Source organism: Pseudophryne corroboree, chromosome 1 (assembly GCF_028390025.1).
Source record: "Pseudophryne corroboree isolate aPseCor3 chromosome 1, aPseCor3.hap2, whole genome shotgun sequence".
NCBI classification, from domain to species: domain Eukaryota; kingdom Metazoa; phylum Chordata; class Amphibia; order Anura; family Myobatrachidae; genus Pseudophryne; species Pseudophryne corroboree.
The window spans coordinates 514,777,634-514,792,707 of NC_086444.1; the positions used below are offsets into that span (position 1 = coordinate 514,777,634).

General features: G+C 43.7%; 1 protein-coding gene across 1 annotated transcript in view; it reads right to left on the reverse strand.

Moving 5' to 3' along the window:
• LOC134911599 (tectonin beta-propeller repeat-containing protein 1-like) overlaps positions 1–15,074 on the reverse strand; it is a 127,985-nt gene that overhangs the window by 70,274 nt on the left and 42,637 nt on the right. The gene's annotated exons all lie outside the window — the stretch shown is intronic.

The following is a 15,074-nucleotide window of genomic DNA, read 5'->3' on the forward strand; positions in this document are numbered from 1 at the left end:
CAACCATAGTCTCGCAAGAGTGTACTGACAGCACGGGCGAGACAACGGAGATATGGCGCCAGGGGCTATTCCCATTCCTTTCCCCTTTCCCAGCATTACGTTCTGGTATTCAGGTCCTTTCATATAAGATCACCCCAGACCTGAGTATTAGAATCATAACACCAGCGACCTTTGTGCACCTCTTTTTTTCTTTGCATCATGTGCTGTTTGGGGACTATTTTTTTAATCTGCCATCCTGTCTGACACTGCAGTGCCACTCCTAGATGGGCCAGGTGTTTGTGTCGGCCACTTGGGTCGCTTAGCTTAGTCACACAGCTACCTCATTGCGCCTCTTTTTTTCTTTGCATCATGTGCTGTTTGGGGACTATTTTTTTGAAGGACCATCCTGTCTGACACTGCAGTGCCACTCCTAGAAGGGCCAGGTGTTTGTGTCGCCCACTTGGGTCGCTTAGCTTAGTCACACAGCTACCTCATTGCGCCTCTTTTTTTCTTTGCATCATGTGCTGTTTGGGGACTATTTTTTTAATCTGCCATCCTGTCTGACACTGCAGTGCCACTCCTAGATGGGCCAGGTGTTTGTGTCGGCCACTTGGGTCGCTTAGCTTAGCCATCCAGCGACCTTGGTGCAAATTTTAGGACTAAAAATAATATTGTGAGGTGTTCAGAATAGACTGGAAATGAGTGGAAATTATGGTTATTGAGGTTAATAATGCTATGGGATCAAAATGACCCCCAAATTCTATGATTTAAGCTGTTTTTGAGGTTTTTTTGTAAAAAAACACCCGAATCCAAAACACACCCGAATCCGACAAAAAAATTTCAGGGAGGTTTTGCCAAAATGCGTCCGAATCACGGCTGCGGAACCGAATCCAAAACCAAAACACAAAACCCGAAAAATTTCCGGTGCACATCACTAATTATAACGCTACTTTACCATTACAACATCCACTACACACACCTCTCACTGAAATGGAATGTTACCTTATTCAGCATGGGCAATGGGTTGGACCCAATTGCGTATCAGGTAAATCCGGGACAAATCCAGGAAATTGGGATGCAACTACGTAACCTAAGTCCAGGGACTCCTAAGCCTTTTGGACCTATAGCAATGGCACTGCCTACACCCACTATACGTAGCTACGCCCATGATTGTACCTAAGCTAGCTGTGTACCTTACTGTGGTCACATAAGTCAGCAGTAAGAAGGCTGTCAGTATAGCAATGGTGGCAGGCTGCTTCTTTTCTTCCCTGGAGTTGTTTATTATTCCTTTTTTTTTATTTCTTCTATTATCCATAATTTGTACTTTTTATTATATATCTGTATTACTGCTGTAAGTACTGTAGTGGATGTGTTAGAATCCATAATCATTTTAAACACTGGCATAACATATTTGTTTCCAAGGCTGGCATTGCGTTTATGTAAAAAATTGTAATTGAAAAATGAATGTAAAATTACATATTGTATAATCCTTATACTTCAGCACGTGTTTGATAAGCAGTTTTCATGCAGTATACACACAGCTGATATGCGCTGGATGCACTCACCTGCATGTCTGAATGCTTCTTGTGGGGTTTTTTTTTCCCATTCATTTCAATAACCAATAAATTTCAACTTGTAGAAATTGTTGACATGTAGTTAAATGGTTAAATGCTACGAGCTTTCTCTTAACTGAGTGTTATTATGCATAACTAATCAGCCACAATAACATGACATGCCTAAGTGACCAAACTTAAAGGTCAGACTGATTGGACTGCAGACGAATATTGTTTACTCTATAAAAGGGTCGGCATATGCCCAAGCCTGTCACTGTGTTATTAGAGCTTCACAATGCTGTATGGCTATACAGTATTAATCCCAGGAGAGATTGATTCCTTATCATATTGACTGCTGTTTATCTTCTATTACCTGTATCCTGTTATCCTTAATAAAACCTACGCTGGTCTGGAGTCAAAGGAGTATATTTACTAAAGAGTGGGTTTTTAGAAGTGTAGATGTTGCCCATAGCAACCAATCAGATTCTAGCTATTATCATCTAGAAGGTGCTAGATAAATATTAAGTAGAATCTGGTTGCTATGGGCAACATCTCCACTTCTAAAAAAAAACACACCTTAGTAAATATACCCCAACATGTGGACTAACCTCCTTGTTCACATCCGCTACACCTACCAATTTAGTAATAGAAGTGAATAGGAATAGATCCCTCAGTGAATAATTAATGGGACACCCTACTAAAATCCAGAACCAGTGTTATACAACCTGGTATGGGTGTAAATTCACTCCAGCATCCCAGAAGCAAGATAGAGGTTCTCCCAAGGAACAATACTTCCTTTTCTACTTTAAAGCTCTGATTGTAGGTGTCTTTTTGCGGTTTTCAAGTGTTTGACTTTCACTAAAATTTCTTCACATATGACTCAAAAATATACTAAAAACCCATAATGTTAAATAGGGCATTTGGCTGGAGAAATTCTGCTTATTTGACATAACTTAGGGTCTTATTTATCAATACTGTTTTACTTGTTTCTACATAATTTTATGTATCCTGGCTATGTAGCAACAGCCTAATGCAAGAGATTTCACCGAAATCTCTTACAGAAGGCTAGCTATTACTCCAGACCGCAGTCCCCATGTAAATGGTAACTGCAATCTGCCCCCTATGTACCACCTTTCCGAGTTTGGTACCACTGGAAGCAAATTCAGAGAGGGAATGTCTAGTGATGTGCACCGGAAATTTTTCGGGTTTTGTGTTTTGGTTTTGGATTCGGTTCCGCGGCCGTGTTTTGGGTTCGGACGCGTTTTGGCAAAACCTCACCGAATTTTTTTGTCGGATTCGGGTGTGTTCTGGATTCGGGTGTTTTTTTCAAAAAAAACTAAAAAACAGCTTAAATCATAGAATTTGGGGGTCATTTTGATCCCATAGTATTATTAACCTCAATAACCATAATTTCCACTCATTTTCAGTCTATTCTGAATACCTCACATCTCACAATATTATTTTTAGTCCTAAAATTTGCACCGAGGTCGCTGGATGGCTAAGCTAAGCGACCCAAGTGGCCGACACAAACACCTGGCCCATCTAGGAGTGGCACTGCAGTGTCAGACAGGATGGCCCTTCAAAAAAATTGTCCCCAAACAGCACATGATGCAAAGAAAAAAAGAGGCGCAATGAGGTAGCTGTGTGACTAAGCTAAGCGACCCAAGTGGCCGACACAAACACTTGGCCCATCTAGGAGTGGCACTGCAGTGTCAGACAGGATGGCCCTTCAAAAAAATTGTCCCCAAACAGCACATGATGCAAAGAAAAAAAGAGGCGTAATGAGGTAGCTGTGTGACTAAGCTAAGCGACCCAAGTGGCCGACACAAACACCTGGCCCATCTAGGAGTGGCACTGCAGTGTCAGACAGGATGGCACTTCAAAGAAATACTCCCCAAACAGCACATGATGCAAAGAAAAAAAGAGGCGCACCAAGGTCGCTGTGTGACTAAGCTAAGCGACACAAGTGGCCGACACAAACACCTGGCCCATCTAGAAGTGGCACTGCAGTGTCACGCAGGATGGCCCTTCAAAAAAACACTCCCCAAACAGCACATGATGCAAAGAAAAAAAAGAGGCGCAATGAGGTAGCTGTGTGACTAAGATAAGCGACCCAAGTGGCCGACACAAACATCTGGCCCATCTAGGAGTGGCACTGCAGTGTCACGCAGGATGGCCCTTCAAAAGAATACTCCCCAAACAGCACATGACGCAAAGAAAAAAAGAGGCGCAATGAGGTAGCTGTGTGACTAAGTTAAGCGACCCTAGTGGCCGACACAAACACCTGGCCCATCTAGGAGTGGCACTGCAGTGTCACGCAGGATGGCCCTTCAAAAAAATACTCCCCAAACAGCACATGATGCAAAGAAAAAAAGAGGCGCAATGAGGTAGCTGTGTGACTAAGATAAGCGACCCAAGTGGCCGACACAAACATCTGGCCCATCTAGGAGTGTCACTGCAGTGTCACGCAGGATGGCCCTTCAAAAAAATACTCCCCAAACAGCACATGACGCAAAGAAAAAAAGAGGCGCAATGAGGTAGCTGTGTAACTAAGCTAAGCGACCCTAGTGGCCGACACAAACACCTGGCCCATCTAGGAGTGGCACTGCAGTGTCACGCAGGATGGCCCTTCAAAAAAATACTCCCCAAACAGCACATGATGCAAAGAAAAAAAGAGGCGCAATGAGGTAGCTGTGTGACTAAGATAAGCGACCCAAGTGGCCGACACAAACATCTGGCCCATCTAGGAGTGGCACTGCAGTGTCACGCAGGATGGCCCTTCAAAAAAATACTCCCCAAACAGCACATGATGCAAAGAAAAATGAAAGAAAAAAGAGGTGCAAGATGGAATTGTCCTTGGGCCCTCCCACCCACCCTTATGTTGTATAAACAGCACAAAGGATAATAATAGATTATCAGAGAGCGCATATAGCTTTATAGCTCAGATTTATTGCATATATATTAAAAATTCAGATAAACACATGTACATATAAAATTTAAATAAACAATCAATTAAAAATTCCCCTGCTGCAGCGGATCAAATTTTAAATGGACACTAGTGCTATGTCCAAATTTGTAGCGCTTGGTATAACCTTATCTTCAATTTAAAAAGTCCCGAACGGTGTGCAGTCCAATTTAAGAACAATTTAATGCCTGCTGTTTCAATTCAGCTGTAAGTATTTTCCACTTACTAATAGAGATCTCTTTGTGTATCTGATAACAGCAGGCTTTCCACTCCGTTAATTACTGCCGCTGAACGGCCAGATGCTTTGAATGCTTATGCTCCGGTATCTGTGTTTTATAAACCTTTTTCCTCCACTCTTACTGTGCTAATAGGCCATATTGCAAGATTGTCCACCTTATACTCACAGCCAGGAGTATATCCGTTTATTGTCCATGGACGGCCCCCGTTGTAGGTCTCAGTTACAGTTGAGAGGAGGCACCTATAGCGAGGTGCACCGGAGATTCTCCAAAGCCGGTCAGCTTCCAAACAGACAATAGTACCAAGATGTAGTACTTGACCATAAGCCGCTGGTAGCAGAAAGGACATCAGTGGAAAGTGAGCCCCAGTCCTTACGCGTTTCTCCGCAAATGTGAATGTGCGGTTTCGTCAGAGGATGACATGGGGCTGTCTTGCATCCTATTTAAATACCAGGGGACCAATCATATTAAGACTGTCTGATTGTCACACCTGAATACTCATTAAATTAATCTCACATGTGCAGAATAAATTTCAGTCACATAACAACCCATATGTTATCATAATCTTATAATGCAGTTACAAAAGGTGGATTTAATGTATAGCTATATATTCATAAACTTTAAAATTACTTTTTAGACAATAAAATAAATTTCTACATCTAATAATCGGAGAACAGAGGTGATGGCACACACTCACTGATTACAAATAGCAACAACAGGTCTACAAAGAATCCATATTAATTATACGACATCTACTCTAGCCTAGTGGTCTTTTGCCCTATGTTAAAACCCACAAGTTCCTGAGTTCAACTCCAACCTGTCACTACATATAACATTGATTTCTAATTTATGTTTTTATTTCTTTCAATATTATTATTATTTCTACTCGTCAGTTACACACTCCCATAAATTGCAACGAGTGCATAATTCTGACTATGATACAGAAACAAGAGATATTACATATATCGAAAAAGCACTTTTTTTCTAGAAGGACCAAAATCAATAGTGATAAAACCCATTAAGAACTGCACTCCTTGATGTGCTGCGCTTTTCAAAGAACACTCAAAATCAGCAAACTCAACAATCTAATAAATGATCTATACTCTGTAGGGGTATCATTATTGCCGCTATTTGCCACATGTGTACAGATATAGTCATAAGTATAAGGAATATAGTATCAAGAAGAATGAAAAAATAGAAATGAAAGGGTATATAGGAACAAAAAAGCTGGTAACAATTCCACTAGCACCTGGATTTCATCTGATATTATTGATCTCCATATTCTCATTTAGACCTTCGGGCACCAAAGTGCCCAGATTAAAAATCCAGAATGCTTCTCTTGTGCATAATTTATTGAACCTGTCGCCCCCTCTAGGAGTGGGGGCCACAGATTCAATGCCTTGTACCTTCAACGAGTCCACGTTACCATCATGATGATGGGTCACGTGTCTCGACACACTATGATAAGGATTCTTCTTAAGAACATTTCGTCTATGTTCTAAAAACCTAGTATTAAGACTCCTAACCGTCCTCCCCACATACTGTTTTCCACACGTGCAGCTTATTAAATAAACAACATATGTCTGTTGACAATTAATGAAATTCTCAATTGCAAATTCTAGTCCCAGTGCTGCTGATTTAAATGAGATGCTTCTATGTATTATAAATTTGCAAGTAATACAATTGGTCTTACCACATCTAAAACAACCTACACTTTGATTTAACCAGGTTTTCTTGACCGTTAATTGTGTATTAGCTTGAAAAAAACTCGGAGACAAGTGATTCTTTAGGTTCCTGACCTTCTGAAACACCACTCTAGCCGAGTCTCCCAAACAGGGGTTAAGAACTTTATCTAATTTCAGGAGTCCAAAATTTTTCTTTATGATTTTCTTAACATCTTTAGCATATGTATTATATTTTGTTACAAAGGGCATGATCTGGTTATTATTATTATTATGACTAGCTTTTGATGCCCCTGAATTACCGGTCATTAGAAGGAGAGAACTTCTTTCTCTATTAAAGTTTATGAATATATAGCTATACATTAAATCCACCTTTTGTAACTGCATTATAAGATTATGATAACATATGGGTTGTTATGTGACTGAAATTTATTCTGCACATGTGAGATTAATTTAATGAGTATTCAGGTGTGACAATCAGACAGTCTTAATATGATTGGTCCCCTGGTATTTAAATAGGATGCAAGACAGCCCCATGTCATCCTCTGACGAAACCGCACATTCACATTTGCGGAGAAACGCGTAAGGACTGGGGCTCACTTTCCACTGATGTCCTTTCTGCTACCAGCGGCTTATGGTCAAGTACTACATCTTGGTACTATTGTCTGTTTGGAAGCTGACCGGCTTTGGAGAATCTCCGGTGCACCTCGCTATAGGTGCCTCCTCTCAACTGTAACTGAGACCTACAACGGGGGCCGTCCACGGACAATAAACGGATATACTCCTGGCTGTGAGTATAAGGTGGACAATCTTGCAATATGGCCTATTAGCACAGTAAGAGTGGAGGAAAAAGGTTTTTAACACAGATACCGGAGCATAAGCATTCAAAGCATCTGGCCGTTCAGCGGCAGTAATTAACGGAGTGGAAAGCCTGCTGTTATCAGATACACAAAGAGATCTCTATTAGTAAGTGGAAAATACTTACAGCTGAATTGAAACAGCAGGCATTAAATTGTTCTTAAATTGGACTGCACACCGTTCGGGACTTTTTAAATTGAAGATAAGGTTATACCAAGCGCTACAAATTTGGACATAGCACTAGTGTCCATTTAAAATTTGATCCGCTGCAGCAGGGGGAATTTTTAATTGATTGTTTATTTAAATTTTATATGTACATGTGTTTATCTAAATTTTTAATATATATGCAATAAATCTGAGCTATAAAGCTATATGCGCTCTCTGATAATCTATTATTATCCTTTGTGCTGTTTTTTGTGTGGACAGGTCAGTACTGTCCAGTTGAGAGCTGCTTATTTTAGCACATATAACCCATATTGTATAAGCTAGGGGGTGGTGACGCGCTGGAATTATCTGTTTCTTGTTTTTGTTGTATAAACAGGACATGCACACTTTAACGAACCCATCATTTCAGTGACAGGGTCTGCCACACGACTGTGACTGAAATGACTGGTTGGTTTGGGCCCCCACCAAAAAAGAAGCAATCAATCTCTCCTTGCACAAACTGGCTCTACAGAGGCAAGATGTCCACCTCCTCCTCATCGTCCGATTCCTCACCCCTTTCACTGTGTACATCCCCCTCCTCACAGATTATTAATTCGTCCCCACTGGAATCCACCATCTCAGGTCCCCGTGTACTTTCTGGAGGCAATTGCTGCTGGTGAATGTCTCCACGGAGGAATTGATTATAATTCATTTTAATGAACATCATCTTCTCCACATTTTCTGGAAGTAACCTCGTACGCCGATTGCTGACAAGGTGAGCGGCTGCACTAAACACTCTTTCGGAGTACACACTGGAGGGAGGGCAACTTAGGTAGAATAAAGCCAGTTTCTGCAAAGGCCTCCAAATTGCCTCTTTTTCCTGCCAGTATACGTACGGACTGTCTGACGTGCCTACTTGGATGCGGTCACTCATATAATCCTCCACCATTCTTTCAATGGTGAGAGAATCAAATGCAGTGACAGTAGACAACATGTCAGTAATCGTTGGCAGGTCCTTCAGTCCGGACCAGATGTCAGCACTCGCTCCAGACTGCCCTGCATCACCGCCAGCGGGTGGGCTCGGAATTCTTAGCCTTTTCCTCGCACCCCCAGTTGCGGGAGAATGTGAAGGAGGAGCTGTTGACGGGTCACGTTCCGCTTGACTTGACAATTTTCTCACCAGCAGGTCTTTGAACCCCTGCAGACTTGTGTCTGCCGGAAAGAGAGATACAACGTAGGTTTTAAATCTAGGATCGAGCACGGTGGCCAAAATGTAGTGCTCTGATTTCAACAGATTGACCACCCGTGAATCCTGGTTAAGCGAATGAAGGGCTCCATCCACAAGTCCTACATGCCTTGCGGAATCGCTCTGTTTTAGCTCCTCCTTCAATGTCTCCAGCTTCTTCTGCAAAAGCCTGATGAGGGGAATGACCTGACTCAGGCTGGCAGTGTCTGAACTGACTTCACGTGTGGCAAGTTCAAAGGGTTGCAGAACCTTGCACAACGTTGAAATCATTCTCCACTGCGCTTGAGACAGGTGCATTCCACCTCCTTTGCCTATATCGTGGCCAGATGTATAGGCTTGAATGGCCTTTTGCTGCTCCTCCATCCTCTGAAGCATATAGAGGGTTGAATTCCACCTCGTTACCACCTCCTGCTTCAGATGATGGCAGGGCAGGTTCAGGTATTTTTGCTGGTGCTCCAGTATTTTGTACGTGGTGCCTGAACGCCGAAAGTGGCCCGCAATTCTTCGGGCCACCGACAGCATCTCTTGCACGCCCCTGTCGTTTTTTAAATAATTCTGCACCACCAAATTCAAGGTATGTGCAAAACATGGGACGTGCAGGAATTTGCCCAGATGTAATGCACGCACAATATTGCTGGCGTTGTCCGATGTCACAAATCCCCAGGAGAGTCCAATTGGGGTAAGCCATTCTGCGATGATCTTCCTCAGTTGCCGTAAGAGGTTTTCAGCTGTGTGCGTATTCTGGAAAGCGGTGATACAAAGCGTAGCCTGCCTAGGAACGATTTGGCGTTTGCGAGATGCTGCTACTGGTGCCGCCGCTGCTGTTCTTGCAGCGGGAGGCAATACATCTACCCAGTGGGCTGTCACAGTCATATAGTCCTGAGTCTGCCCTGCTCCACTTGTCCACATGTCCGTGGTTAAGTGGACATTGGGGGTAATTCCAAGTTGATCGCAGCAGGATTTTTGATAGCAATTGGGCAAAACCATGTGCACTGCAGGGGAGGCAGATATAACTTGTGTAGAGAGAGTAAGATTTGGGTGGGTTATTTTGTTTCTGTGCAGGGTAAATACTGGCTGCTTTATTTTTACACTGCAAATCAGATTGCAGATTGAACACACCCCACCCAAATCTAACTCTCTCTGCACATGTTATATCTGCCTCCCCTGCAGTGCACATGGTTTTGCCCAATTGCTAACAAAAATCCTGCTGCGATCAACTTGGAATTACCCCCATTGGGTACAACTGCATTTTTTAGGACACTGGTGAGTCTTTTTCTGAGGTCTGTGTACATTTTCGGTATCGCCTGCCTAGAGAAATGGAACCTAGATGGTATTTGGTACCGGGGACACAGTACCTCAATCAAGTCTATAGTTGGCTCTTAATTAACGATGGATACCGGAACCACGTTTCTCACCGCCCAGGCTGCCAAGGCCTCAGTTATCCGCTTTGCAGCAGGATGACTGCTGTGATATTTCATCTTCCTTGCAAAGGACTGTTGGACAGTCAATTGCTTACTGGAAGTAGTACAAGTGGTCTTCCGACTTCCCCTCTGGGATGACGATCGACTCCCAGCAGCAACAACAGCAGCGCCAGCAGCAGTAGGCGTTACACTCAAGGATGCATCGGAGGAATCCCAGGCAGGAGAGGACTCGTCAGACTTGCCAGTGACATGGCCTGCAGGACTATTGGCTTTCCTGGGTAAGGAGGAAATTGACACTGAGGGAGTTGGTGGTGTGGTTTGCAGAAGCTTGGTTACAAGAGGAAGGGATTTACTGGTCAGTGGACTGCTTCCACTGTCGCCCAAAGTTTTTGAACTTGTCACTGACTTATGATGAATGCGCTGCAGGTGACGTATAAGGGAGGATGTTCCGAGGTGGTTAACGTCCTTACCCCTACTTATTACAGCTTGACAAAGGCAACACACGGCTTGACACCTGTTGTCCGCATTTGTGTTGAAATAATTCCACACCGAAGAGCTGATTTTTTTTGTATTTTGACCAGGCATGTCAATGGCCATATTCCTCCCACGGACAACAGGCGTCTCCCCGGGTGCCTGACTTAAACAAACCACCTCACCATCAGAATCCTCCTTGTCAATTTCCTCCCCAGCGCCAGCAAAACCCATATCCTCATCCTGGTGTACTTCAACACTGACATCTTCAATTTGACTATCAGGAACTGGACTGCGGGTGCTCCTTCCAGCACTTGCAGGGGGCGTGCAAATGGTGGAAGGCGCAAGTTCTTCCCGTCCAGTGTTGGGAAGGTCAGGCATCGCAACCGACACAATTGGACTCTCCTTGGGGATTTGTGATTTCGAAGAACGCACAGTTCTTTGCTGTGCTTTTGCCAGCTTAAGTCTTTTCTTTTTTCTAGCGAGAGGATGAGTGCTTCCATCCTCATGTGAAGCTGAACCACTAGCAATGAACATAGGCCAGGGCCTCAGCCGTTCCTTGCCACTCCGTGTCGTAAATGGCATATTGGCAAGTTTACGCTTCTCCTCAGACGCTTTTAATTTCGATTTTTGGGTCATTTTACTGATCTTTTGTATTTTGGATTTTACATGCTCTGTATTATGACATTGGGCATCGGCCTTGGCAGACGACGTTGATGGCATTTCATCGTCTCGGCCATGACTAGTGGCAGCAGCTTCAGCATGAGGTGGAAGTGGCTCTTGATCTTTCCCTATTTTTTTAACCTCCTCATTTTTGTTCTCCATATTTTAATGCGCACAACTAAAAGGCACCACAGGTATACAATGTAGATGGATGGATAGTATACTTATGGACGACGAGTGACGACACAGAGGTAGGTACAGCAGTGGCCTACCGTACTGCTATATACAGTATAATAAATGGACCTGGTGGACACTGTCAGCAAACTGCTAAACTAGTATAAAGAAAAAAAGCCACCACAGGTATACAATGTAGATGGATGGATAGTATACTTATGGACGACGAGTGACGACGCAGAGGTAGGTACAGCAGTGGCCTACTGTACTGCTATATACAGTATAATAAATGGACCTGGTGGACACTGTCAGCAAACTGCTAAACTAGTATAAAGAAAAAAAGCCACCACAGGTATACAATGTAGATGGATGGATAGTATACTTATGGACGACGAGTGACGACACAGAGGTAGGTACAGCAGTGGCCTACCGTACTGCTATATACAGTATAATAAATGGACCTGGTGGACACTGTCAGCAAACTGCTAAACTAGTATAAAGAAAAAAAGCCACCACAGGTATACAATGTAGATGGATAGATAGTATACTTATGGACGACGAGTGACGACACAGAGGTAGGTACAGCAGTGGCCTACCGTACTGCTATATACAGTATAATAAATGGACCTGGTGGACACTGTCAGCAGACTGCTAAACTAGTATAAAGAAAAAAAGCCACCACAGGTATACAATGTAGATGGATGGATAGTATACTTATTATTATTAATGGATGACGAGTGACTGACGACACAGAGGTAGGTACAGCAGTGGCCTACCGTACTGCTATATACAGTATAATGGACCTGGTGGACACTGTCAGCAGACTGCTAAACTAGTACTACTAGTATAAAAAAAAAGCCACCACAGGTATACAATGTAGATGGATGGTAGTATACTTATGGACGACGAGTGACGACACAGAGGTAGGTACAGCAGTGGCCTACCGTACTGCTATATACAGTATAATGGACCTGGTGGACACTGTCAGCAGACTGCTAAACTAGTACTACTAGTATAAAAAAAAGCCACCACAGGTATACAATGTAGATGGATGGATAGTATACTTATTATTATTAATGGATGACGAGTGACTGACGACACAGAGGTAGGTACAGCAGTGGCCTACTGTACTGCTATATACAGTATAATGGACCTGGTGGACACTGTCAGCAGACTGCTAAACTAGTACTACTAGTATAAAAAAAAAAGCCACCACAGGTATACAATGTAGATGGATGGATAGTATACTTATGGACGAGTGACTGACGACACAGAGGTAGGTACAGCAGTGGCCTACCGTACTGCTATATACAGTATAATGGACCTGGTGGACACTGTCAGCAGACTGCGTTTATAGTATAAAGAAAAAAAGACACCACAGGTATACAATGTAGATGGATGGATAGTATACTTTATGTATGACGACGAGTGACTGAAGACACAGAGGTAGGTACAGCAGTGGCCTACCGTACTGCTATATACAGTATAATGGACCTGGTGGACACTGTCAGCAGACTGCGTTTATAGTATAAAGAAAACTAGACACCACAGGTATACAATGTAGATGGATGGATAGTATACTTTATGTATGACGACGAGTGACTGAAGACACAGAGGTAGGTACAGCAGTGGCCTACCGTACTGCTATATACAGTATAATGGACCTGGTGGACACTGTCAGCAGACTGCGTTTATAGTATAAAGAAAAAAAGACACCACAGGTATACAATGTAGATGGATGGATAGTATACCTTATGTATGACGACGAGTGACTGAAGACACAGAGGTAGGTACAGCAGTGGCCTACCGTACTGCTATATACAGTATAATGGACCTGGTGGACACTGTCAGCAGACTGCGTTTATAGTATAAAGAAAAAAAGACACCATAGGTATACAATGTAGATGGATGGATAGTATACTTTATGTATGACGACGAGTGACTGAAGACACAGAGGTAGGTACAGCAGTGGCCTACCGTACTGCTATATACAGTATAATGGACCTGGTGGACACTGTCAGCAGACTGCATTTATACTTATAGTATAAAGAAAAAAAGACACCACAGGAGTGTTTTTCAGGTAGACAAACGTATACTGGTGGTCACTGTCAGCAAAACTGTGCACTGTACTCCTGCTATAGCTGTTCCCTAGTCCCCACAATTAAGCAGTGTGAGCACTCAGCACAGATATATCATGCAGCACACTGAGCACAGATATGGTATGGAGCATTTTTTTCAGGAAGAGAACGGATAAAAAAAAACTGGTGGTCACTATCAGCAAAACTCTGCACTCTACTCCGAGTCCTAACAGCTGCTCCCCAATCCTCCCCACAATTAGTAATAAAACAAGCAATCAACTGTCTCTTCTACAATTATAAACGGAGAGGACGCCAGCCACGTCCTCTCCCTATCAATCTCAATGCACGTGTGAAAATGGCGGCGACGCGCGGCTGCTTATATAGAATCCGAATCTCGCGAGAATCAGACAGCGGGATGATGACGTTCGGGCGCGCTCGGGTTAGCCGAGCAAGGCGGGAGGATCCGAGTCTGCTCGGACCCGTGTAAAAAAAGGTAAAGCTCGGGTGGGTTCGGTTTCTCGGAAACCGAACCCGCTCATCACTAGGAATATCGCGCCCTAGGATTCATCTGTACCTAAACAGGGTTGCGTGCGAGGAACTGGGCTAGAGGCTATGCACAGGATGTTAGGTGGCTTAAATAGATTGCATGGAGTAGTAGGAACTGGTACTGGATAGAAGGAGCTGAATGCCAGGAGTGACAGAATGTAAATGGCACAGGAGACAGCTGGAGAGCTAGAGTAGCTGGTGAGTGATCTGATTTAGCAGATGTGACCGGACTAGGAACAGCAATGCTGACGAGGCTGGGAATGACAATGTGGACTGGGCTAGGACCAGTAATGAGGCCCGGGCTGGGACTTGTAATACGAACCAAGCTAGGACCGATAATGCGGACCTGGCTGGACCCTGTAATGCTGATTAGCACAATAACCAGTAGTGAGAGCTGGACTGGTTGGAATACTGCTGACAGAGCTAGAACCAGATAACTGGACCAGACTGCAACAGGATTGCTGAACTGGGCTGGAACAGGATTGCTGAGCCAGACTGGAAATGGATTGCTGAACCTGACTGGAACCAGATAGCTGACTGCACTGTCTAGGCATGTACAAGCAAACAGACTGCAGGCTGCCAGGGACCAGGTTGGTATCTGAGCAATCAACATTGCACTGGCAACTGGCAGACGCGGCACTCTGAATGGCTGAGAGAGAACAAGTGACTGAATCCAACCTGATGGCACTGATGTGCCGATTCTGGAAGAAACTTTGACATGGAGACTGACTGGGCAACACACTGCAGGAAGACCTGAAACTGCAGACCTCTGAGAGATTCGGAAGAGACAGGGGAGAGGCAGGTAACAGAACCTGAACATCCGGTGCATGACAGGGATCTTACTATCCTCCTCCTGCAGCCTCTGGAAACTGACAATGCGCGCATGCACAGTATTAGTTTTCGAGAGGAATCTTTAAAAAATGTGAAAGACTCCTCCAATATCTCCGGGATGTAACTTGCATGCGGATCCATAACCAGACATTTTGGTGCCCTGTGTCAGAAATAGAGATGGCAACTCCCCCCATCCCCCAGGATTAAAACAGGGACAATGTGCGCCA